General features: G+C 45.0%; 1 long non-coding RNA gene across 1 annotated transcript; it reads right to left on the reverse strand.

Moving 5' to 3' along the window:
* Window positions 1-20298: 20298 nt before the first annotated feature.
* Window positions 20299-25715, reverse strand: LOC308481118. The gene is made up of 3 exons (XR_013988465.1): window positions 25495-25715; window positions 20479-20528; window positions 20299-20383 (listed from the first exon to the last, which is right to left on the reverse strand). It is a non-coding gene; the product is annotated as an uncharacterized lncRNA (long non-coding RNA).
* Between the last annotated feature and the right edge of the window lie 1862 nt (window positions 25716-27577).

Consider the following 27577-nt stretch of genomic DNA (forward strand, 5'->3'; position numbering starts at 1 on the left):
TGTTGTTCTCTTTGACATCTGGTGGGAGGGCGTTCTACAGGGAGGGCGCCACCACCGAGAAGGCCCTCTGCCTGGTTCCCTGTAACTTGGCTTCTCACAGTGAGGGAACCACCAGAAGGCCCTCGGCACTGGACCTGGCACTTTTTCCAGAAGATGTCAGGTTGCCATTGGTACCTGCCCTGCTTTGCTTCCTAAACATGTGTCACGGTTTGCTTGGATTCATAATGAGTATTTGTTCAGTATTACAGAAGGATGCACAGCTGTGTCTTTTGCCTCATGTGGCAGCAGCACTTGGTTGACAAATTCACTCATGAAAGCATCATTCATTACAGTGGTACCTTGGGTTACAGACACTTCAGGTTACAGACTCTGCTAACCCAGAAATAGTACCTCAGGGTAAGAACTTTGCTTCAGGATGAGAACAGAAATTGTGCTTCGGCGGCACAGCGGCAGCAGGAGGCCCCATTAGCTAAAGTGGTGCTTCAGGTTAAGAACAGTTTCAGGTTAAGAACGGACCTCCGGAACGAATTAAGTTCTTAACCCGACGTACCACTGTATTGTGATTAGCTTCACCAACACAACGAATAAGTCATCACGATTGCTGACACCACATATTCCTTTGGATGTTACATTCAGTCACAGGGGAAGAATAACCACAAGTGATTAGGTGAAGTATATACTCAAAGCAAAGTAAGAGCAAAAAGAAAGCCATGCCATTCCTTGTTGCATTGATAGGAGTCTATCAATTGATGAAGATGATCATCCAAATGTCATAGACCAAATGGAGCAAACAGCACGCAGACCTAGTGGTGGGAGGAAAAAATCCTTAAATAAGAGACACGGGGGAATGATTAATGGACTTCAATGTCTGTACACTAATGCGCAAAGCATGGGAAATAAACAAGATGAGCTTAAGCTCTTGGTACAGCAAACTAAATATGACATAATAGGCATCACTGAAACCTGGTGGGATGAGTCCCACGATTGGAATGTAATAATGGGGGGATACAATCTATTTCAGAGAAACAGACCAGACAAGAAAGGAGGAGGAGTGGCGTTATATGTCAGGGATGTGTATACCTGTGAAGAGATCCAAGATTTAGAACCTCAAAGGCAAAGTGAGAGCATTTGGGTCAAAATTAAGGGAGAGAAGAATAACAGTGACCTCATTGTGGGAGTTTACTATAAATCCCTAAGCCAAACGGAGGACATAGATGATGCCTTCCTGGAACAGATGGCCAAGCATGCAAAAGGAAGGGAGATAGTAGTAATGGGGGACTTCAATTACCCGGATATTTGTTGGATGTCAAACTCAGCCAAGAGCATAAGGTCAAACAGATTCCTCACTGGCCTTGCAGACAACTTCATTGTCCAGAAAGTGGGAGAAGCAACAAGAGGAACAGCCATTTTAGATCTGGTCCTAACCAATGTTGATGACCTGGTTAGTGGGGTAGAAGTGGAAGGATCATTAGGCGCGAGTGATCATGCTCTTCTGAAGTTTACTATACAGCGGAAAGGAGCAGCCAAGCATACTAGGACTCAATTTCTTGACTTTAAGAAAGCCGACTTCATAAAAGTTAGGGAAGTGCTGGGTGAGATCCCATGGACAGTAATACTAAAAGGAAAGGGAGTTCATGATGGCTGGGAGTTTGTTAAAAGGGAGATAGTAAAAGCACAACGTCAGGCAATACCAATGAGATGAAAACATGGAAGGTGCCTAAAGAAGCCAGGGTGGCTATCTAAAGAACTTTTAACTGAGTTAAGATTAAAAAAGGATGTGTACAAAAAATGGAAAAGGGGGGAAACCACCAAAGAGGAATTCAAACAAATAGCCAGCACGTGTAGACACAAAGTCAGAAAAGCTAAAGCACAGAATGAACTCAGGCTTGCTAGAGAGGTTAAAAGCAACAAAAAAGGCTTTTATGGGTATGTTCGTAGCAAAAGGAAGAACAAAGAAACAGTGGGGTCACTCAGAGGAGAAGATGGTGAAATGCAAACAGGGGACACAGAAAGGGCTGAACTCCTCAATGCCTTCTTTGCCTCAGTCTTCTCCGATAAAGAAAACAATGCCCGACCTGAAGAATTTGGAGCAAATGATTCAGCAGAGGAAACACAGCCCAGAAATACTAAGGAGATAGTACAAGAATACTTGGCTAGTTTAGATGTATTCAAGTCTCCAGGGCTGATGAACTGCATCCAAGAGTATTAAAAGAACTGGCAGATGTGATCTCAGAACCACTGGCAGTCATCTTTGAGAATTCCTGGAGAACAGGCGAAGTCCCGGCAGACTGGAGGAGGGCAAATGTTGTCCCTATTTTCAAAAGGGGAAAGAGAGGACCCAAATAATTACCACCCAGTCAGTCTGACATCAATACCAGGGAAGATTCTGGAGCAGATCATTAAGCAAACAGTCTGTGAGCACCTAGAAAGGAATGCTGTGATCACCAATAGTCAGCATGGATTTCTGAAAAATAAGTCATGTCAGACTAACCTGATCTCGTTTTTTGACAGAATTACAAGCCTGGTAGATGAAGGGAACGCAGTGGATGTAGCCTACCTTGATTTCAGCAAGGCATTTGACAAGGTGCCCCATGATATTCTTGTCAAGAAGCTGGTAAAATGCGGTCTTGACTATGCTACCACTCAGTGGATTTGTAACTGGCTGACTGACCGAACCCAAAGGGTGCTCATCAATGGTTCCTCTTCATCCTGGAGAAGAGTGACTAGTGGGGTGCCACAGGGTTCTGTCTTGGGCCCGGTCTTATTCAACATCTTTATCAACGACTTGGATGATGGACTCAAGGGCATCCTGATCAAATTTGCAGATGACACCAAACTGGGAGGGGTGGCCAACACCCCAGAGGACAGGATCACACTTCAAAACGACCTTGACAGATTAGAGAACTGGGCCAAAACAAACAAGATGAATTTTAACAGGGAGAAATGTAAAGTATTGCACTTGGGCAAAAAAAATGAGAGGCACAAATACAAGATGGATGACACCTGGCTTGAGAGCAGTACATGTGAAAAGGATCTAGGAGTCTTGGTTGACCACAAACTTGACATGAGCCAACAGTGTGACGTGGCAGCTAAAAAAGCCAATGCAATTCTGGGCTGCATCAATAGGAGTATAGCATCTAGATCAAGGGAAGTAATAGTGCCACTGTATTCTGCTCTGGTCAGACCTCACCTGGAGTACTGTGTCCAGTTCTGGGCACCACAGTTCAAGAAGGACACTGACAAACTGGAACGTGTCCAGAGGAGGGCAACCAAAATGGTCCAAGGCCTGGAAACGATGCCTTATGAGGAACGGCTAAGGGAGCTGGGCATGTTTAGCCTGGAGAAGAGGAGGTTAAGGGGTGATATGATAGCCATGTTCAAATCTATAAAAGGATGTCACATAGAGGAGGGAGAAAGGTTGTTTTCTGCTGCTCCAGAGAAGCGGACACGGAGCAATGGATCCAAACTACAAGAAAGAAGATTCCACCTAAACATTAGGAAGAACTTCCTGACAGTAAGAGCTGTTTGACAGTGGAATTTGCTGCCAAGGAGTGTGGTGGAGTCTCCTTCTTTGGAGGTCTTTAAGCAGAGGCTTGACAACCATATGTCAGGAGTGTTCTGATGGTGTTTCCTGCTTGGCAGGGGGTTGGACTCGATGGCCCTTGTGGTCTCTTCCAACTCTATGATTCTATGAAAACATCTGGACTGTTTGTTATACTGATTTTCAAAAGCAGGCAGGAGACAATAAAATAAAACTAGGCATAGTGAATGGCACAGGAGTGATTCAATAATCCAACTCATCAATCATATACAAATGCTAGTTTGGAGTGCTGTCATATTCTACCATCACCCCAAGTAACAAAGTCTGGGCTGGAAATATGCAGAAACAGGGAAACTCACATTTTCATGCCTCTTACTCCAATCTTGTGGACACAGCTGGAGAGGTGGGGGGGAGAAGCTACACTACTTCAGTAGAGTAGAGAGAGCATGAGGCTCTTCATCACAGGGTCATGGGTTCGAGCCCCATGTTGGGCAAAACATTCCTGACCTGCAGGGGGTTGGACTAGATGACTCTTGTGGTCCCTTCCAACTCTACAATTCCACGATTCTATGATAAGGTGCTGTTGCCACCAGGGCCAGGATGAGGCAGAGTTACTTCCTGTTCCAACAGTGTCCTCAAATATACTTACTTTATGTTTCTTCCATATACACAAATAACCACCGCTCACTCCAATGGGAGAAAGAAAAGTGCTACTCTTCCGGAAGGGCAACATCAGATGTTGGAGAGCATCTCCAAGGAAAGCACAAGGTGTCCATGTACAAAACGTAGAGACAAGTTGTGCTCCAGGGAGGCCTGCACTGGATGGACCACCTCTGCCAAAATGAAAAGCATTTTGTTAGTTTGGTTATGAGTGACAAGTTCAAAGATTGCCCTTTGTCCAAAACAACCAAATCAACCCATCCCTTCACTTCCCAGCTTGCTGTCTTCTCAGTTTTTTAATTCTTCACTAGGTCCTCTCCTCAGTTTGTCTTTCAGACACAACAAACTCTCTTCCTAACAAGTTCAAAAAGATTTAGGAGACGAAATAGCGGTGTGGCATGTGCTATCTCTGTCAAGCAAACTGTCATGCCACTGGGAGGTTGGATGCGCCCTCGCCACACTCTTTGCGGGATTTCATTAAGCACAGTTCTTTTTGCAATTATGCATGGGGGAGGGAAATATTTTATTTTCTTCTTTTAAAGCTAACCTGTCAAGGAGTTTATAACGCTGTGGAATGTGGGAAGAAAGGCGCTTCAAAAAGAGCTTTTTGGAAGCTCTTTTCTCTGCTTTGTTGTAGGCAGAGAAGCAACATTGATGAATGAACAATTGTGACAATAGGAGAAGAAAAACAGGATGACAAATGGAAGCGTCAAGGACTAACAAGGCAAATGCAAGTTATGTATTCCAATTCTTCTTCAGAACATAAAAAGCAAGAGGAAACAAAGCATAAAATAGTACTACCAATTAAAATATTCCACCATCACAAAACCATCCTGTATAAAGGATGGGCATGACCCGAACAAATTTAAAGTATTGTGCAGCCTATTATATGCATATTTACTCAGAGCAAGCCCCAGTGAGTTCACTGGGGTTCAGTTCCCATTTAAGAATGCATACAGTGCCATCCTTAAAGTCCCATTAATTTCAATTTATGGTAAGAAGTACAGCTTAAATCTCTTCCACTGAAAGCAACGGTGTTTAAAATGCTGTAATTTGGTTCTGGCTGGATCAGGCCCAATGTCTTTAAAGAAACGGCATGTTAGTCTGCTTTGGTGCAAGGCCTGAAGAGGCAGCAGGCACATTACAAACTCCAGCACCTTTAAAGATGGAACAACACGTATTTGCAGGCTTCTGGCGACTAAGACAATAGGAGTATAGCATCTAGATCAAGGGAAGTAATAGTGCCACTGTATTCTGCTCTGGTCAGACCTCACCTGGAGTACTGTGTCCAGTTCTGGGCACCACAGTTCAAGAAGGACACTGACAAACTGGAACGTGTCCAGAGGAGGGCAACCAAAATGGTCAAAGGCCTGGAAACGATGCCTTATGAGGAACGGCTAAGGGAGCTGGGCATGTTTAGCCTGGAGAAGAGGAGGTTAAGGGGTGATACGATAGCCATGTTCAAATATATAAAAGGATGTCACATAGAGGAGGGAGAAAGGTTGTTTTCTGCTGCTGCGGACACGGAGCAATGGACCCAAACTACAAGAAAGAAGATTCCACCTAAACATTAGGAAGAACTTCCTGACAGTAAGAGCTGTTCAACAGTGGAATTTGCTGCCAAGGAGTGTGGTGGAGTCTCCTTCTTTGGAGGTCTTTAAGCAGAGGCTTGACAACCATATGTCAGGAGTGCTCTGATGGTGTTTCCTGCTTGGCAGGGGGTTGGACTCGATGGCCCTTGTGGTCTCTTCCAACTCTATGATTCTATGATTCTATTCTATGATTCTATGATTCTAAATAACTAGAATCATAGAATCATAGAATCAAAGGCATTGAGGCAAAGAAGGCATTGAGGAGTTCAGCCCTTTCTGTGTCCCCTGTTTGCATTTCACCATTTTCTCCTCTGAGTGACCCCACTGTTTCTTTGTTCTTCCTTTTGCTACGAACATATCCCCCCATTATTACATTCCAATCGTGGGACTTATCCTACCAGGTTTCAGTGATGCCTATTATGTCATATTTAGTTTGCTGTACCAAGAGCTCAAGCTCATCTTGTTTATTTCCCATGCTTTGCGCATTAGTGTACAGACATTGAAGTCCATTAATCATTCCCCCGTGTCTCTTATTTAAGGATTTTTTCCTCCCACCACTAGGTCTGCGTGCTGTTTGCTCCATTTGGTCTATGACATTTGGATGATCATCTTCATCAATTGATAGACTCCTACCTTCAGGAGCACTGTCTCCTCCCCCACATTAGTCAGTTTAAAGCCCTCCTGATGAGGTTTCTGAGATTTTTGGCAAAAACATTTCTCCCAACCGTTGTGAGGTGCAGCCCATCGCTTGCCAGAAGTCCATCTTCAAGAAACTGCAGTCCGTGATCTAAGAATCCAAACCGTTCCTGTTTACACCATTTGCGAAGCCAGCTGTTCACTTCCACTATTTTTCCCTCTCTCCCTGGGCCACGTTGTTCAACTGGGAGGACAGATGAGATGACAATTTGTGCATTTAATTGCTTCAATTTCCTGCCCAGAGCCTCGTAGTCTCTTTTGATCTTCTGGAGGCTATTGCTTGCAGTGTCATTGGTTCCCACATGAACCAAGAGGAAGGGGTATTTGTCAGTGGGTTTTATGATTCCTTGCAGTCGTTCAGTTACATCTTGGATCTTAGCCCCGGGGAGACAGCACACTTCCCGAGACATCTTGTCAGGCCCACAGATCACTGCTTCTGTTCCCCTCAGTAGGGAATCCCCTATCACCACTACACGCCTCCTCTTAGGTTTGGTCGGGGTTCTTCCGTGAGCTGTCCGTTCCAAGGTCGCCTGCACATTCCCTGAGGACTGACTTTGCTGCTCGTCTTCATATACCTGATCGACTGTAATGAGGGAGAGATCCTCAAATGGAGTCTGTTCTTCGTCTTCCATGCTAGGGGAGAGGACCTCAAAGCGATTGTGTATTTCTAAACAATCAGAGTGAACCCTGGGCCTCCTACTTCTTTGAGTCACGTTTCTCCATATATCTGGCTCCTGTGTTGGTGAACTAGCGTCCTTCTCAGGGGAGTCCCCTGTCTCCTCCTTGGTGGAGACGGTGTGCTCTGTTGCTTCCAAGAAGAGCTCCAGCTCTCTAATTCTTTGGAGCGTAGCTACACGTTCCTCCAGTTGCTGGACTTTGTCTTTTAAGAGGGCAATCAACATGCAATTGCTGCAGGTAAAGCTGCCTGCAACCTTTGGCAAGATGGCAAGCATTGCGCAGGAACCGCAGGCAACTGCAGCTGTTCCCTCCCCCTCCATCTTGAGAACGTGTCGTTGGGGGTGGCTACAGCGGTCCTCCATCATAAAAAGCGTGAAGACAGGACAAATAACTCTCCCCACAAAAAAAACCTAGGTCTCCCCCAACAAACGTTTGAGACTAGCTCCCCTAAATCTAAAAGATGGATCAAACTGCACAGGGAGAGCAGCTAATCAGCCACAAAGAAACACACACACAAGAAAACCCTTTTTGCACCTTCTTCAGCTGCTGCCCACATACTGATGGTATTGGAACCAGTCTGAGATGTGTTCTCTTATTTCCTCAAAGTTTTTTAATTTTATTTGGTTATCTTCATTTTTTAGAAGTGTTTTATATGTTGGCCAGCTTTCCTGAGTATTTTTCCTTTTTACTGCTATGGCTTCTATTGGAGATGTCCACCACGGCACTTTAGGCTCCATCAGGTCTTTATATTTTTCCCATACAGCAAAGAGTGACTTTCTTATTATATGATTGGTAAAATTTTAATGAATTTTCGCTTTTCCATATATCAGGTAGGTGTGCCATCCCCAACGGTTTTCAAAACCTTCCAGGTCCAGGAGGTCCGGATCCTGCAATGTGCACCAATCTTTTAGCCAGGTGAAACAGGCTGCCTCGTAGTAAAGTTTAAGGTCGGGTAGAGAAAAGCCTCCTCTCTCTTTTATGTCTATTAAGATCAGGTGTTTAATCCTAGGCTTCTTCCCTTCCCACAGGAATTTGGAAATTTCTCTTTGCCATATCTTGAGACAACCTGCTTCACCCAGTATTGGAATCATTTGAAATAAAAAGATTAATTTTGGAAGCACAGTCATCTTTATAATGGAAATCCTACCCAGAAATGTTAATTTTAATTTACTCCAGGTTTCAAAGTTTTTTCTAATCTCTAACCAAGTTTTGGTGTAATTATCCTGAAATAAGTTTATGTTCTTGGGGGGATCCAAATACCCAGGTATTTTGCTTTTGAGGAGATTTTCAGGCCCAATATTTTTTCTAAGTCGTCCTTTTCTTCCATGGTTACATTTTTAACAAGCATTTTTGTTTTTGTTATGTTCAGCTTAAAGCCTGCCACTTCTCCAAATTCTTTAATCAATTCCAGCACTCTTTTCAGACTTTCTTTAGGGTTTTTCACTCATAACAAGTAAATCATCCGCAAAAGCTTTAATTTTATATGATTTGTTTCCCAGAGTGATATGTTTAACAAGCTGATCCTTTCTTATCTGATTGTTCAAGACTTCCATCACCAAGATAAATATCAGTGGTGACAGTGGGCAGCCCTGTCTGGTTCCCTTGTTTATTTTGCACTCCTCAGTAATTCTTCCGTTGATGATCAATTTTGCATATTGTTCTGAATAGATGGCATTTATTCCTTTACAAATATTTTCTCCCAGTCCAATTTCTTCCATTAATTTTTTCATAAACTTCCAGGACACGTTGTCAAAAGCCTTTTCAGCGTCCATCAACATAATAGCTGCTGGTTTATCAATTTTAATATCCAGATATTCTAACACATTAATCACACATCTAATATTGGATTGCATAAATCGTCCGGGAAGAAATCCGGTTTGATCTTTATGAATTATCTTTTTCAGCACCATTTTTAATCTATTCGCAAGAATGTCTGCAAATATCTTGTAATCGTTATTTAGCAGTGCAATGGGTCTGTAATTGGCCATGTTTGAGGCATCTGTTCCCTGTTTGTGGATAAGAGTAATAAAGCTGTCCTTCCAGGTTTTCGGTAGCTTTCCATTTGTCAGAATATTATTCATTAGGTCTTTCATGGGAAGAAATAATGCTTGTTCTAACTTTTTATAGTGATTAGCTGGGAGACCATCTGGGCCCGGTGTCTTTCCTAATTTTGATCTCTGTATAGCTTGTTGCACCTCCATAGCTGTTATTGGTGAGTTCAAAATTTCAGTTTTTTCCTTAGGTATTATTGGTAGTTTCTTTTTGCCCAAATAATCAATTATTTTTTCTAGATTCTCTGGACCTTCTTTATATAGATTTCCGAAAAAACTAGCAAAGTTTTTACTAATTTCCTTCGGTTCTTAAATCCATTTGTCTTCAATTTTAATTTTATTGATAATTCTGTCTTCCTTTTTCTTCTTTAATTGCCAGACCAGAAGTTTGCCAGGTTTATTTGCAAACTCAAAATTTCTATGTCTCAGCCATTTTATCTTCCATTCTATCTCTTCATTTATTATCATGGAGAATTGGAGATTTTATTTTCTTGGGCTCCATGATCACTGCAGATGGTGACAGCAGTCACGAAATTAAAAGACGCCTGCTCCTTGGGAGAAAAGCAATGGCAAACCTAGACAGCATCTTAAAAAGCAGAGCCATCACCTTGCCAACTGGACCATAAAGAAGGCTGATTGCCAAAGAATTGATTCTTTTGAATTATGGAGCACCCTGTTGCAACAGTTTTAATAAAGATCAGACTTACTAGCTGCTTTGCTTCTCAATATTCTATGGTTGGCCTCTGTTGTTTTCTCCTACCGATAGGGAACCCACTTAAGGACTCTATATGGGCTCTTGGGTACCCCATAAGGGGGAAAGGGCAGATTTTGTTTACAACATTGGGCTCCATGATCACTGCAGATGGTGACACAAAATTAAAAGACGCCTGCTTCTTGGGAGAAAAGCAATGACAAACCTAGACAGCATCTTAAAAAGCAGAGACATCACCTTGCCAACAAAGGTCCGTATAGTTAAAGCTCTGGTTTTCCCGGTAGTGATGTATGGAAGTGAGAGCTGGACCATAAAGAAGGCTGATCGCCGAAGAATTGAGGCTCTAGAATTATGGTGCTGGAGGAGATTCTTGAGAGTCCCATGGACTGCAAGAAGATCAAACCTATTCATTCTGAAGGAAATCAGCCCTGAGTGCTCACTAGAAGGACAGATCGTGAAGCTGAGGCTCCAATACTTTGGCCACCTCATGAGAAGAGAAGACTCCCTGGAAAAGACCCTGATGTTGGGAAAGATTGAGGGCACAAGAAGAAGGGGACGACAGAGGACGAGATGGTTGGACAGTGTTCTCAAAGCTACCAACAAGAGTTTGACCAAACTGTGGGAGGCAATGGAAGACAGGAGTGCCTGGCGTGCTCTGGTCCAGGGGGTCACGAAGAGTCGTACACGACTAAACGACCAAACAACAATAGAACAATGTGTGAAGCAAACCACAGCCATCCCTTGAAATTTGCACTTCTCCAAATTTTGCAAAGCATTTCTCCTGCCATGCACATGCTCATGGAAAGGTGTGCATAAAAATGTGTATATATTTGAAAATAACATTAAAAATGCATTGTATTAGAAAAAAATGGTTTGTAAACATGTGTACATTAGGACAAATTTACACAAAAATGCAGGTGAATTTTCATGAGGACATTTTTTGTTTTTTTAATGGTAACCTTAAAGAGAAACAGAGAGAAACTGAAATTGGCAGATTTGCTCATCTCCAAGGGAAGAGTCCTGGTCTGGAGTGTGTGATAGCACTGCATGAAGGTAGCCTTCCCTAGGAAAGGAAATAGTATCTTGCTTGTGCAGTGACATCCATTTCTATCCTCAGTGTAATGAGGGCCAGCAGCCCTCCTGTCAAGCCCAACCCCCACCCAGTCAGCCTCACCAATGGTTATGCATTGGAAGTTTGTTGCAACTACCACCCAGTCATAAATACCCTCTTTCTGGGAAAGGTGGTCAAGAGAGATAGGATAGGACAGTTCACCCATTCCAGTCAAGATTCAGGTCTAGCTATGGGACTGAATCGGCCCTGGGTACCTTTACAGACCCTCCAAGTGCCCCTATTTTCCAGGGGCAGTCCCTGATTTAAAGAAGCCATCCCAATTTCTGATTTGATCCCAGAATGTCCCACTTTTCCTTAGGATGCCCCTATTTTCATCACAGAAATGTTAGGGGGTATGAAATTATGCGACTCCCTGAGCCAAGGAGATAAGCAATTATACAACCTTTAGAAGACACCTGAAGGCAGCTCTGTATATGGAAGGTTTGAAATGTTTTGTTATGTTCTTACATATGTTGGAAGATGCCCAGAATGTCTGGGGCAACCCAGCCAGATGAATGGGGTATAAATAATAACATTATGGTTATGATTATGGTGGAACAGGGTGTCCCTATTTTCATCAGAGAAATATTGGGGTGTATTCCTTTATCAGGAGAAGGACACAGGGATTGTGACCCTGTTATCATTCCTTGATCTCTCAGTGACGTTTGATACTGTTGCCCCCCCATCCCAGTCTCTAAGTGGTGCGAGATTCCAGGGGTTAAGACACACTTACCCAGGGTCTATGTTACATTTTTGAAAATGAGGCCCAGGAGAGACTGTGGTGTCTTTAGGATATATCATTTACTTACACATATATACAAACCTGAGCCTATTATGATGTACTTGCTGTACTATGGTCAATGCTTTTCCTGACAACAGCTAAGAGTCTCATCCATCCACACCAGCACTTTTCCCTCTGGCCCTGCCCATCACTGATATGCACCCCCAGGAAAGTTCCCAAGGACAGGGTGAGGCCCTTGGACTGAGAAAGGTTTCCCATCTCTGTCATATGGCAGCTAACCCAGCTGAAACTCCATATTAAACACTGCTGTTAAAGCCTTTGCATCAGGCTGCCCTGTTGTCATAGCAACTGCACACCTACACCCTGGTTAGTAAAGGTCTGGTTACCTGTTTAGTGGCTGAAGTGCAAGCTGCATAGATTTCTTTTTTGTGCTGACACCGCGAAATTTTTAATTCCTCTGACTTTCATTCTTTTTTTGTGTTTTCTGTTTCAGTTAGGATATATTCATCCATTAAGTATTAAATAAATGTTCTCAAGCTCGGTCTCACAGTAGCATATATTAATGTTTGATGGAGCAATGCCCAGAGAGGGTTGCAAAGGAAGAAGAGAGCAACAATGGGAACAATCGTGCAAGTTAGCAGAATATGGGTTGAATCTATCACTTCTCTAGAGCATCTCTCACTCCCCTTGGCTGGTGTAGCTGTAAGTAGTCCTCCAAAAGCTATTAATAATAATAATAATAATAATAATAGTTTTTTATTTATACCCCGTCCTTCCCAGTTCAGAAACCGGGCTCAGGGCGGCTAACAACAAATTTAAAATACTTAATTGATGCAAAAAACAAAACAAAACACCAGCATAAAATACAGTATAAGACGTGAATAGCAATAAATTCAGAATTCAAAAATCAATTTACGGGGGAAATCCATTCAATAAACGTTAGATGATCACCAGGGCTAGCTGGCTAAATTATTCCTATTTGGGCCAACGAGAAGACTAGGGGAGAATAGCTGTGGGATCCCAGAGCCGGTAATCTTCATAAAAAGGGGAGGGGGAGGGAAGGAAGGGGAATAAAAGATCAGGCTAAGTTCAAATTGAAAGCCAGGCGGAATAGCTGTGTCTTACAGGCCCTGCGGAAGGAAGTTAAATCCTGCAGGGCCCTGGTCTCATGGGACAGAGCATTTCACCAGGTCGGAGAAGGCCCTGGCCCTGGTAGAGGATATTCTGACTTCCTTAGGGCCCGGGCCCTCTAAACTATGATTATTCATGGACCTTAAGGTCCTCTGTGGGGCATACCAGGAGAGGCGGTCCCGTAAATGGCTTAAAGCCCTAAGCCACAAAGGGCTTTAAAGGTCAAAACCAGCACCTTAAACCTGACCCGATACTCCACTGGGAGCCAGTGCAACTGGTAAAGCACTGGATGAATATGCTCCCATGGCAGAGACCCTGTGAGGAGCCTCGCTGTAGCATTTTGCACCCTCTGGAGTTTCTGGGACAGCTTCAAGGGCAGCCCCACGTAGAGTGAATTACAATAGTCAAGCCTGAGGCCAGATCGGGGCGGGAGAGGTAAGGGACCAACTGCTTAATGTGACGAAGGAGGAAAAATGTCGCCTTGGCTGTTGCTGAAACCAGTGCCTCCATGGAAAGGGAGGCATCAAGACTGCCTAATTAAGACTGCTTAATTAGTAAACAACTATTTATTGAGATTTCAGTCTTTAATAGGCTTAATCAGAAAATCAGAAAAAGCTTTACGTTCTCTGAACCCAAGCAGAGGCAAGTGTGCCTAGCCTTATGGAACTCAACAGACTCTGGTGTGCATAGTCTCAGAGTCAGTCACAGGCCTGCTGACTTGGCCCCAGGACCATCAGCATCTGACGCCAGCACGTCCCCACGGGCGCTTGCCCTGATGCAAAAGTTTGTGGGTGCCTGGCCCCTCCCCCCACCTGGTGCCTATGGTCTGTTAAATTTGTTATATAGGATGGGGGGATGTTCCATCCCTTCTCATATATATAGAATCATAGCATCATAGAACTGTAGAGTTGGAAGGGACCCAAGGGTCATCTAGTCCATCCCCCTGAAATGCAAGAATCTCAGCAAAAGCATCCCTGACAGATGGAGAACCAACCTCTGCTTGAAAACTTCCAAGGAAGGAGAGTCCACCATCTCTCAAGTGAGTCTGTTCCACTGCCAAACAGCTCTTATCATCAGAAGGTTTTTCCTGATGTTCAGTCAGAAACTCCTTTCTTGTAACTTTTTTTTAACACAAGAGAATTTGGGAGACTCTGCAAAATGATGAGAGAAGTTGTGTTTTTGCTCTCCCACAATAAACAAAAATTTTGTGTGAGAAAGCAGGAACGCCAGGAAACTGATTTGAAGGATAATTTCAAGTCAAGTAGTCAATAAATGCATCCAAAAAATTGCCCCTATGTTACTTATAATGTAGAATTGTGAACCACTTTGAGGTTGGGGAGGTTTTTTTAAAGCAGAGTATAAGTTAGTTTAAAGCAATCAATCAATCAATCAATCAATCAATCAATCCTAGTGTGCTCTTATTAAATCACTATTTTCATCTGTAGATTTGTCCATTGTCTTCTTAGCATCTTTGTTTCCCTTTCCTATTGTTTATGCTTGTTTGTCAGAAGCAATCTGTGGAGGAAAAGTAGAAGCAAGGACATACAAGAAAAGGAAGCCACTGTTTGTCTCTAGAGACATGTATTTAAAAGGCAGGACCCTCAAAGATTTCTGTATTCATCTGCAGAATGTCAAACATGACATAAGATTAGACAGGGGTCATTTTTGCAACCGAAAGATTAATCCCCCCCCCACACACACTTTGAAGCACACAACATTTACGAGCCTGTCCCACACTCTCAAGAGTGGCTTTGTTTGCTGCGTGGAATGATGACAGCCTTTGTCACCCCTTGCCTTCTTCTAGAAATGGAAATCATGGCAAGCTCTGAAATCCACCACCATCGTGGAGAGTGAGGAGCAGTTACTAGGCTTTTGACACTTCAGCTGTACCCACCTTGTTTCTATAACTCTACATTGTTCTGAACTGTTTTTAGTGCCATGTCTGTAATTGTGGTAACCCACCCTGGGCCCTTGGGATGAAGGGTGGGTAGTAATTTTTAATTTTATTAATACTGCTTTTGTTTTAAGCTGCAACTTGTGTGTGCGGTGCTCATGCTGCTCTTTACAGATGAACCTTCCGAGTTCTGGATATCATTGCGTAGCACCGGGAAAACCTCAGATTCTGCTGTGTCCTTTTCTTCTGCTCTGTCTCACTGGAAGGAGAAGGGGAGGGTGATGAGGTGCAAAAATCACAGTACAGTCTGAGGCTTTGGATGCTCAGTGTATTCATTTGTGGCATTTATACCCAGCTTTTTCTCCAAGGAGCTCAGAGTGGTGCCCATAGCTCTCCCCCTCCTCATTGAATTCCCCCGACCACCTTGGTAGGCAGAGAGGCAGTGACTGGGCCAAGGTCGCCCTGTGAGCTTCATGGCCGGGAGGCGATTATGAACCCTGGTCTCCGGAGTCCTAGTCCGACACTCTACCCACTACACCACAGAGGGGTACACTTTGCCACTCCACAACTGGGAGTGATGCCATTGGCTCCTATGGGGCTCAAGGCTTCAGCAGTAGCACCAGTGTGACTCAGGGGCCCCATCCAGATTACTTCAGGCTATGCATGGACTCAGGAAGGACTGGCGTTCAGAGGAAGAAGAACTTCCTAAAGCCTACCCAAAATATGGAGTTTATGGATTGTCAGTTTCTTTTTCTGCTGCCTTATTCTCTGGTGAAAATCATGATGATCCCATGGAGGTAAATAATTTCAAAATCGAGATGTGTGTGATCAGTATCCAACCCATTAATCCTCATTACTGTGACATAAATGGAATAATTTTTTTTAAATAGATGGTGATTAACATCTTTTGTTAATCTAAACATTCTGGGGGTGTTTAATCAAAGAACAGACCTCCTAATTTTTCAAATTATGGCTGTCTTCTGCCTTGCAGAAAGTAACCAAGGAGACGTCCTTACTTATGCAGAATCTAAAATATAGCAGACAGGATCCCAAGAACTGCACAACGAATTTTGGACATTGAAGAGGGATTTGGATTTGGATTGCTCAAATGGAAAACTCTGTCACATTTCTGGAGGTTGCTTTTGAACCCAAGAAAAGCTTCAAAAACAGGTTCCATGTTGTTATATAAAACAAATTCATAGGCATTGCTGCGTGTGGCGGTCAGCTCAGCGGAATCCCATCCTCGTCGCCAGTGAAATATACTCAGAGTCGAGAGTGGATTTCATGCTCTTTATTCAGCTCATAGTGGTGAGGAGGGAATGAAAGTCCCCTCAAAGTTATATACTCTGCTTTATATACATTATTTACACAATGGGCTGCATGTGATTGGCTAATTCCGGAATTCTCCTGTAGGCCAATCAGGTTGTGGATTCACTTCTATCTGGAGCATGATTGGGTGGTTCCTGCCAACCAATCATACTGCTGCTTTGTTCTAGGACCAATCAGACTGCTGCACGCTGAATTCTATTGTTCTAGGACCAATCAGACTGCTGCATTTTGGATCCTATTGTTCTAGGACCAATCACCGACGACTCAGGATCTGACAGAGAGGAGGTGCACCGAGTACAGCAGCGCACTCAAGCAGTGCACAGACCACAGCTGCCTCAACGAGAAGGAGGGAACCGCGCAAGCTGCGGGGAGAGTCACGAGAGGAGGACCTGCCGTTTCCGCAATGCAGAGTGCAGACAGTGCGGAAAATTGGGACACATCGCCCGGGTGTGTCGGGCTCAGCCCACCCAACGCCAGGCATCAGATGACCAATCCAAGAGCCCCAGGTCCCGGGGCCCAACGCACCAAGGCAACTCAACGGAGCTCACAGACATCCAGGTATACCAGTTGCCCCACCCCAATGTAGAGAAAATTTATGTAGAGGTACAGATAGAGGGGGGCCCGTACCGCATGGAGCTTGACACGGGTTCAACTCTATCCATAATCTCGGCAAGGACCTTAAGGAAACTGTGTCCTAGTGGGGGTCCCAAACTCAGGCCGGCGCCATTCACCCTCCGGGACTTCCAGAAACGTAAGGTCCCCACAATGGGGGTGGGGACCTTCAGGGTGCAATATCGAGGGCAGACGTGGCAACTGGACTTGCTTGTGGTCAAGGGCCCCTACATTAGCTTACTGGGATTGGCATGGTTTGGACCACTGGGGCTAGCCGTCACCGGGGTGAACCACACTAGCTTACAAGTGGACATGGATGCCATATGCAAGGAATTTCCGGGGGTTTTCGATGGGAAATTGGGACAGTATACGGGCCCCCCCCCCATTGCTCTACAGCTTGACCCTGCAGTACGACCTGTCAGGCTCAAGGCCTGCCGGGTCCTGTTCACCCTGAAACCCCGTATAGACGAGGAATTGGACCGGCTCATGGAGCAAGGAGTGCTGGAGCCGGTGCCTAATGCCCCCTGGGAAACCCCAATCGTCACACCCATGAAACCTAATGGTTCGGTCCGCATCTGCGCAGACTACAAATGTACCATAAACAAGGCCCTCACGGCCCACGCATACCCAGTGCCAGTGGTCAGCCATGTCCTTGCCACCCTGGCTGGGTTGAAAATTTTTGGCAAGCTGGACTTGGCCCAAGCATATCAACAGCTGCCAGTAGATGAGGCCACAGCAGAGGCACAGACGATTGTGACGCACAGGGGAGTGTTCAGGGTAAAGCGGCTGCAATTCGGTGTCAGCGTGGCACCAGGCATATTCCAGAATCTAATGGACTCTCTCCTTAAAGGGATTCCTGGCGTCACCCCCTTCTTCGATGATGTGTTGATTGCCGGGCCCACACCAGAGGAGTTTGAGGACCGCCTCTGCACCGTTCTGCACTGTTTCCAGACGGTGGGTCTCAAGGTGAAGCGGGAAAAATGTCTACTAGGAGTGCCTCAGGTGGACTTTCTGGGATTTATGGTGGACGCAGAAGGGGTCCACCCAACTGGGGACAAGGTACGGGCCATTTGTGATGCCCCAGCGCCCAAGAGCAAGACTGAACTTCAAGCCTTCTTGGGACTATTGAACTTTTACCATTCCTTCCTTCCCCACAAGGCGGTGGTAGTGGAGCCCCTACACAGACTCCTGGACAAGCGGGCCCCTTGGGTGTGGGGCCAGCACCAGGAGGCCGCATTCCAGGGAGTCAAGGACTTGCTTGTCTCAAACTCGGTCTTGGCACACTTTGACGAGAGGCTGCCGGTGGTGCTAGCATGCGACGCCTCGCCCTATGGCATTGGCGCTGTCCTGGGACACCAACTCCCAGATGGAAGAGAGGTACTGGTGGCATACTTTTCCCAGACACTCAACGCAACCGAGCGGAACTACTCGCAAATCGACAAGGAGAGTCTGGCAATCATGAAGGGGGTAAAAAAATTCCATGATTTCTTGTACGGGCGGCCCTTCACCGTGGTGACTGACCACAAGCCGTTGCTTGGCTTGTTTGCCCCCAAAAAGCAGACCCCCCAAGTGCTGTCTCCTCGTGTCCTCAGGTGGTCAATTTTCCTTGCCAGCTACCAGTATGCACTGATTCACCGCCCTGGGAAGGCAATGGGCCATGCGGACGCCCTCGGCAGGCTACCACTACCGGAAACAGGCCCCAACCCAGCACCTGCACAAGAGGTTATGAGCCTGGAGCTGCTTCCCGACCGCCCATTCAAGCACAAGAAGTTGCACACCATTCCAAGAAAGATAGGGTCATCTCCGGGGTCCTGGACTGGGTGTGGAGGGGATGGCCCAGCAGCAGCCCCGGGCCAGAATTCGCCGGCTACACAACCCGCAAACTGTCGGCCCACAAGGGGTGCCTGTTATGGCTACACAACCCGCAAACATGAACTGTCGGCCCACAAGGGGTGCCTGTTATGGGGAAGCAGGGTCGTTGTTCCCCAGCCCCTCCACAAAAGGGTCCTCACAGCCCTACACGAGACACACCCAGGGGTAGTAAGAATGAAGGCACTTGCCAGGAGTTATGTGTGGTGGCCGGGGATCGACGGAGAGATAGAGCCCTGGGTCAAACACTGCCAGGCCTGCCAAGAATCCCGCCCAAATCCCCCAAGGGCCCCAGTCCAGTCCTGGGAGTCCGCCCAAGCACCATGGTCACGCCTGCATGTGGACTTCGCTGGCCCCTTTCAGGGGAAAACATTCTTCATAGTGATGGACTCCTACACCAAATGGCTGGAAGTCGCACTGGTACCGTCCACTTCTACGTCCGCAGCCATCCGGGTACTATGCAGGCTGTTTGCAACCCACGGGCTCCCTGACACTCTCGTCTCAGACAACGGGACCACATTTACGTCAGGAGAATTCCAAACCTTCACAGCGCAGAACGCCATCCGACACATCCGTTCGGTGCCATTCCACCCTGCCACCAATGGCCAAGCAGAACACATGGTGCGGACCACCAAGGACACCCTTCGCCGCATGATGCAAGGGGATTGGGAGCACCGCCTTGCCACATTCCTCCTAGCACAGCACCCCCAGCTCAACGACTGGCCGGAGCCCCGCTGAACTACTAATGGGTCGGCGCCTTGCAATCAGATTGGACTGCTTTCACCCAGATAGAGCTCAGGATGAGGTAGTAGTGGGGGAAGGTAGGAACCCCCGGACCTTCGAGGCCCAGGACCCAGTGTACGCAAAGAATTTTGGGGCAGGCCCAGCATGGGTACCCGCCACAGTCACCAGGGTCACTGGCCCCATGTCGTACGAGGTGCTAACGGATGGGGGCAATGCTGGCGCTGCCACTGCAACCAGATACGGCGACGATTCCCGGGAGAAAACCAGGAGGAGGACAGGTCAGAGGAGTTCCAAGGGAACAGTGGGGCAGTGAGGCCCATAGAGCAGGAGGGGCCAGCAGGAGAGGCAGAACCAGTAAATACAGAGAGGACCCGTGAGGCCGAAAGGACATCGGAACCAGAACCACGACTGAGCGAGCTGGTTGCACCAGACCCAATGGCCCCATCACAGCCAGCATCCTTGGAACATGAGCCAGAACCTGAACCCCGGACCAGGGAACACCCCAGGCTGCAACGCACACGTAGGCCGCCAGCGTACCTTGAGGACTATGAATGTGACCTCCTGGGCTTCACCCATTCATCCACTTGCGGTTGCTGACACTAAGCTTTGGACAGACATGGGCGAATCAGCCTTCAGGTTTGATGGCTAGAGTCCTTTCAAGCATTCCCACATGGTATTCCCAGAATGCAGAAGGTCCAAAAGGAAAGTGTTCAAGTTAATTAAAAATCAATAGTAGAAGTGTTCTGTTTCTGAAATAAACACATTAGATTGCAGCTGCTCTATCATCGCAGCCATGATAAATTAGCCTACCATTCATGATATCTCAGTGGGCTCTGAAGAGGGAACGCAAACGAAGCATGAGCCATGAGAGGGAACATCAATCTACTTGGCAGCTCTAAAATGAAACATCCAGTTCTGGAGGCAACTGTTTTGCAGGGGGGACTCTTTACTCAGTTTATTTCAGGATATACAGGCCAAAGCAGGCTTGATGGGGACTGACTCAATTTTGGTCTTGCTGAATCTGTATAAAGGGGTGAAGTGATAATTGAAAAAACAGGGCAGACAAGTGGTTTGGAAGAAGCTGAATAATAATAATAATAATAATAATAACCCCACCTTTTGCCGTGATGGGACTCAAAACCGCTTACAGATAAAAAGAAGACCAACTAAAAACATAGGGGGAAATAATCATTAAAAAATAATTAAACACTGAAAGTATGAAAACTGTGTACATACCTGTGTATTTGTCCCCCAACTCTTTCTCAGGATCAGTTCCCTTTACAGAGCCCTAGTAGGTAAAACCAGTGCAGGACCCGTGGATTAGCACCGGTGTGGGAGGTGTTCAATGTCCCCCTGCCCATTCTGTGCTTTAAATAGACCCCAGTTCATCTCACCCCTCTCTCTTTGTATGGATTTGAGGACAAACCCAGTTTTCACATCCAGACCGGTTGCCATCACCTCCAGGGCCATCTTAAGCGTATCCGGCGCCGTGGTGCAAAGATCCCTCCGGTGCCCCCCCCCCCAAATTTCCCCCTTTTTAAGGAGGGGACCCAAAAGTTGTTGACTTTTTAAGGAAAGGTTCCCTCAGTGTTGTTGACCTTTTTTTAGGGAGCTGACACTTACACATTATCTCTGCTTGGGAAAAGAAAACAGGAAATATACTGTAAGCTTTTTTTAGTTGCTCATTTATTAACAATGCAGTTATACAGTGGTACCTCAGGTTAAGAACTTAATTCATTCTAGAGGTCCGTTCTGGAGGTGGTATATACAACACCACCATGTTTTGTTTTTTCTTGTTTTTTCAGATTTAAGACAAATTATCTTATTATGTATCACCTTGTTTTTAACAATGTTGATTTCTTTTTAAATTCAGATCTTTTAAAAAATAATAATAATAATCTAAATGACTGCAAAGTCAGTCCAACAGATCTTTTTTCATAAAAACAATCCAAGAGGCTCACAGCAGAGCAAAGCCAGAAATTATAGATAAGGCCTAACTCTGGCAACTGACAGGAAGGGGTTTCCCCCCCTTAACCTGGTGTGTGTGTGTGTTCATGTATGCATGTGTAAAAGAGAAAGAAATCTATAAGCAAGGGATGCTATGCAGCAAGAACGAGCTAATGTGATCTGCACAGAAACAACAGAATTAGGAAGCATCATTGTTTTAAACAAAAGCAAAAGATCCAGAAGGAATTGTCAGCTAGTATAGCAGTGCAACACTTCAGGGCATTTTTTGGCACAAAGAGGACAGATCAGTGTGATTTTTTTATTCTAAGCACTAGCAGGGCTTTTGTTGCACTGCCTACTGTGATCCAAGCCAATTTTGCTTGTGTTCCTTTTACCCACAATAATTCTTAAGTACACATTCAATATCAGATTGCAGAACTAGCTGTAACATATACAAGGGAAAGCATATTAAGAGATTAAAGGAAAATAAACACAGAAAAAAGGATCATCTTACATAAATTATATGAGATAATTCTCTGTTAAAGCCCCTGATAGGATATACTAGTAGTGGCTTATGGAACACAGGAAGCTGAGTTTATTGTCTACCGTGACCAGCAGTGTGAGGGTTTCAGACAGGGGGCATTCCCAGCTATACCTGAAGATATTGAGGATTGAACCTGGGATCGATCTACTGCATGCAAAGCAGCAGCTCTACCACTACATGGGAATATATATATGGGGTTCAAGACAGCCTATGGGCCGTGTTCTGTGGTCTCAGGTGCATGTGAGCCAGCCAAAATCTGACAAGTCACTCCTGGTCTTAAATTGTCCAAGCAAAATGGCATAGCTTAACCTGAACTTAGATATACCTCAGTCAGTAAAACATGAGACTCTTAATCTCAGGGCTGCGGTTTCAAGCCCAATGTTGGGCAAAAGATTGCTGCATTGCAGGGGGTTGGACTAGATGACCCTGGTGGTTCTCTTCCAACTCTCTGAATAGTTCTATCATTCTGTTGTATCTGAAGGCCTGTTCACAGGGAAGATGGAGCAAACTTGTTTTGTGAGAGATGCTTGTGCTGTGATTCCTGCACTAGAGGGGGGTTGGTCTAGAGGACCCATGAATATCTCTCTCTCTCTTAGCTGGCTCCCAGTGGGACAGGGACAGGGACAGGGGGGAAATACCTCTGTTGAGTCGCCGCTCCCGCATCCCTCCAGCTACTCACTCAGGACACCGGCAAACCTTCCAAGAGCTGTGAGAGTCTGGGGGCGGAGTCTCAAGGGGACAAAGGAGCAAGTGATCAGACGCCTGGGAATCGCCCCCGATTGCACCCGCCAGGCACCCAGGCAGCCCCGGTGGGAGGGGATGCAAAGAGGCTTCCCTGAGCTGGACGCAGTGGGCTCCAATGGGCAGCTGAGATGAGAGGAGAGGGCTGCCCCAGAGCGGGGAAGGGAGCGCGCCCTGACTCTCCTTCCTGGACACTCAGCCTGTGGCGCCCTCCAAAATCCTGGCGCCCTGGTGCCCCATGCTACTAATGTCTATGGGTAAGACTCCCCTGATCACCTCTACTCTCTGATGGTCAACTAGCAAAATGTAAAACAAAAACCAACAAACATGTCAAGCTGGTGTTGGGAGATCTGTAAGAATTAGCTTAGTTAATTTATCTTAACAGGTATAATTTATGTGCAATAATATTTTTTTTAGGGAAAATAATAAGATAGATGTGAATAAGTTCTGAACTAGACTAAGATCTGGGAATGAAATGAAATCTAGACTGAACCGATTTTGCTCCTACAGCTCTGTCCCATGGCAAATCACAATCTCTTTCTCTCTTTTTTTTTCTCTCTCTCTCTTCAGACAAGCAAAAGTCAGTATTACAGTTCAAGGACACATTCCATCCAAAGAAAAGCACTCCAGGAGGGCCCAGACAAGGGCTAGTAGGAAGTGTGCCCTGGGGAAAATCCTGACCAGTTTGAGAACTTTGGGTGGCCATGTTTGGTTCCTGGACCTGAAGTTCTCCACCCTGGCTACAGATGATTCAGTCTCAAGATTCACTTGATTTCCAGGACAGGGATGGCTCTGGTCTGAGACGTTAATGTCTCGGCCTGAATGTGCTGTAATATGCGGATACTGACTCAAACTTGTGTCCATGAATGAATGAGTTAACCTGAGCCCTGAGCTCTAGTTACCAGAGTGGGTGTGGCTTAGCAACCTCTGCTCCCTCTCTTTTCAGTCTGTTCTCTTTAGGGAACAAATGAAGAAGGAGACATGCAGCTTGGCTCCCAACTCAGCAAATGCTGCAAGTGAACTGAATCTCTCCAAAAGCGAAATTTTATAGCCTGCATCTTTGCTAACCCAAAGATTGCATGATCTTTTTTGTAAGGTAATAAAGTTCTTTTCTTTTGTAAGTCATATGGAACCTTGTTTTCACCTTTCTTTTACTGCCAGTGGATGGGGATTTGTTTGCTGTAACTTCTGGAAACTCTGTGAGTAAAATATTATCTTATTTGCACAGCTGTGAATCATTCTAGCCTATGTATTTTTGTGGGGAATGCTGTTTAAAATTGAGTGATGGCAGATGCAAAACTAACCAAGTTTTAATGGAGCGATAACCATTGTGCTACTGGAGAGTAGGATCTCTTTTCCAAACCTCTCTCTACAACATAATGAATATCCTGCTGTTCCTTTTTTCACCCTGTGGTAGCTAGATGTTCTTTTCAAAGGCAAGGCAATGGTACAGAAACACTATAGTACGTCATGACTGAGTGTTCAGAAAAGCAAACAATATTTTTAAATAACTGTACAGTTTGAGACACATTTGAGATAAGGCTGTGCTGTGTGTACTATATTGCTATTATTTCTGAAGGGAGTTAGCTAACCAGTGTTGCAAAACAGGGTTTTAGAGCATTGAGCTGACTTTTTATGATAATATTGTCCCAAGGTAATTTTCTAACTCTGCACTGTTGTTTGAATTCATCCCTGCCTAGACATTCTAGGATGAATAATTAAAATTGAATTCAATTGTATTTCCTAAAAATAATTAAAGCTGAGCTCAGTGCAACTCATTTATGGAAATGCAATTCACAAATTTTCTTCTAATTTTCACTGACAGCCTTTACAGGAGGAAAAAAGATTCTGAGATTTTACATAACAAAGTATGCAGCATAACGCAAGCAAGGTATTCAATCAAGGATGAGATTCATTTTTCATCTCAATAGTATTCCCCAAGCATCCATGGCCTATTTTTAAACTCTGATTTTTCTGAAGATTTTTCTCTTATTGTTTCAAAGGCAAGTAGCATGAAGGATGTATCTTCACTGAGGTGTGTAAAAGCTATGCTGAATTTTTTCAGGTAATGTGCTAGCAGAAAGACAAAACTATATGTAAACCAGGCTGGATGCATCTGATCAGTACGTCAGTGGCAGATAAAAAGGCGCCACATAAATATTGATTGGACTTTGTTAACTCTGCTAGAGATATTTTAACTAGCCTTGGAGAATATATAAGCCAGCTGCCAATATGCAGTTCCCCACAGTCTGTCATGATAAGTCAGTCATGAGACGAGTGGGGACTAGGCAAAGAATTCTGCTGTGACATCATGGCAGCTGAGCAGACCCTGCTCCATCCACCTGGAGGGATTGGCAAATCTGTCCATTTCAGTTGCTTTCAGTTTTTCCATCTTAAATTCAGTTCTCCACATTTTCACATCAGTTTGCATTTTTTAAAAAAAGTTCTCATGAAAATTCACCAGCATTTTAGAATTAATTTCTCCTAATGCATTCATTTCTATGCAATTTTGCCTAATACACACATTTTTTGAAAAGCAATTTCCCCTGATAGAATGCATTTTTGTTATGTTCACCAATATAGTACATGCATTTTTGTGCATGTTACTTGGCTGGAGATTTGGAATTGCAAAATTCAGAGAAGTGTGAATTTCAAAGAAGGACTGTGTTTTCATTCAGAAGTGAAATTAGCTCTTTGAATGTGATCTGAATTAAATCTCTCCCCCAAGGGTCTGACGTAGCTCCTGCTCCCTCCTTTCCACACTTTAGCCCAACCATGTTGCTGACAGTGCATTGAATTGAAGTGAATGGAAATAATGCTTTATATGGTTTCAGGCTGATGCTAACATGGCCTGGATACTCTCTGAGGGTGGGGTGGCATATAAATATTTGTAATAATACCTGACAGCAGGCTGGGACTACTCATGATGTCTTCCTTGTATGTTTGGCTTATAGCTCCAGAACAGGCCTACACAGAACCCCAAGGGGGATTTTGTCACCAGGGAGAGAAATATGGTTCCAGGCACGTCAGGCAACGTTTCTACATGTATCACATTCACTTTATACTTCATAAGTGAATACTTGCCATTTATCCCTATAAACAATAGATGACACTGAGGCAATGAGAGCAAAGCTGGGACACATCTGATTTGGGTGGGGTACACAGGCCAAGGGGACTTTATGATACAAACCTCTCACACATGCCACCCATTGTGATGTTGAGCAGGTAATCATAATGAGAACTGACCTGCTCTTGTGGTTAAGGGAATATGCTTTGTGCCAGGAGGTCCACACAATATTAGAAATTGTTGGTATCTGTCTGTCTCAATAGACAAATGAGTGCACCTCTGGGGGTGAAGTCAAACTGCTGACCTGATCAGGCTGCAAGCCTGGGCAGTGTGTACGGAGGTCCTGGGCTGCCCAGATGACCAGACCCCCTCTCAGCCTTGCTGGTGTGGTCCAAAGGAAAGCAGAGCAATATGTTTGGCACCAGCTTGGCTGCAGAAGGAGGCATATGAAACACCATCTAACTGACTTAGAGATTTCCTTCAGATTTGTGTAGGGTTTGTTCTTTAGCCTTTTCTTCTCTTGAAGATATCCTACTAGGCAGCAGAGGTTTAGGATCAGAGTTTCCTTCTCGTAGATGAGCTCCCTTCCCAGGTGGATGAGCCCCATTTGCCCCTCACTTCCCTCTACAGCACATGCAGAAACCGCCTCCTTGACCATTGGACCCACTCTTGGTCTCATCCACTCAATCCACAGGAGCCCATCTCTTTTCAAATGCAGGGGAAGTCCCTAACTCACCGAGGGTTGAGACCCATCAGCTACCCTCACCTGTTTAGCTAGTTGAAGCCATTCCCAGGGTGTGGCCACTGTCACATACTGACAGCTTCTAGTAGCCAGAGGTGGGAGTGGAGTACAGGGTGGGGACCAAAGGTGGACAAACTACCCCAGAAGAAGCACAACATGCCCCCCCACCAAAGCTACTACCCCTCCTCTAACACCCCATACACCCCAACATTAGGAATAAAAATAATAAATCTCACCTTAACCATGAAGCCATTATTTGACCTTAGGCCACTGCTGTTCTCTCAGCTGCCTCCTGTGTTATGGAGATAAATATCACTGGCCTATTTTCCACAAAAGCTGGGAAAATTAATTAGATAATGGGTGTGAAGTGCTTTTGGAAACTCAGAAATATATGAATCAGCATTATTGTCATCTGTTTTAATGGATGAATCCTGGATAGATGCAGAGTCGTTCTTTCAGGAAAAGCACGCTGGGATTTTAGCCATTTAAGTTGTTGAATAATATGATTCCATTCTGCATTATTCCTCTGTAGCATGAAATTGCTTTTTGCTCCCTCTCTATAAATACTTTTACACTCTTTTGTCTAGGGGATAAGAGGAAGCTGATTATTTCAGTGTCTGGAAAGGAGTGCCTAAGTATTGTGCTGCTTTGGTTGTCCAAGCAAATTAGAATGGCTGCCTGCAGAGAGAAATTTCTCATTGACCAAACTGAACCCAAACCTCTAAGTTCAAAATCTATGTGACGACTGCTGCTTATGCCCTCCCCTCTCACTGGACCAGATTAATCTCTGGTGCCATTTAAACTGGCATCCATGAAGGGAGAATGTCCCTGATGTGGGATGGGATGGGGGTAGACCACAATTTGAGTTTTGCAGCTGGTTGGAAAGGAGAAGCTATATGCAGACTGTGGGGCCTCATATGCCCTGATTTAAAGCAGTGTGAGGACCAGGACAAAGGCTAAAGCTACCTTCTGAGTGTCAAATAAATGAAGCAACACTATATTGAAGAAATCAAATCCTTGTCTTTACCAATGAATCCGAAGGAATATCATACTTTGTGTTGAACAGGTATACATACATACATACATACATACATACAGTGAACAAAGCAGAATCAAGACAGCAGAGGCAGAACTGGAGTTCACTGACAACTTTGATTAAAAAGAAAGGAAAAAT

The sequence above is a fragment of the Podarcis pityusensis genome (assembly GCF_964106645.2).
Source record: "Podarcis pityusensis genome assembly, chromosome: 7".
In the NCBI taxonomy this organism is placed as follows: Eukaryota; Metazoa; Chordata; class Lepidosauria; order Squamata; family Lacertidae; genus Podarcis; species Podarcis pityusensis.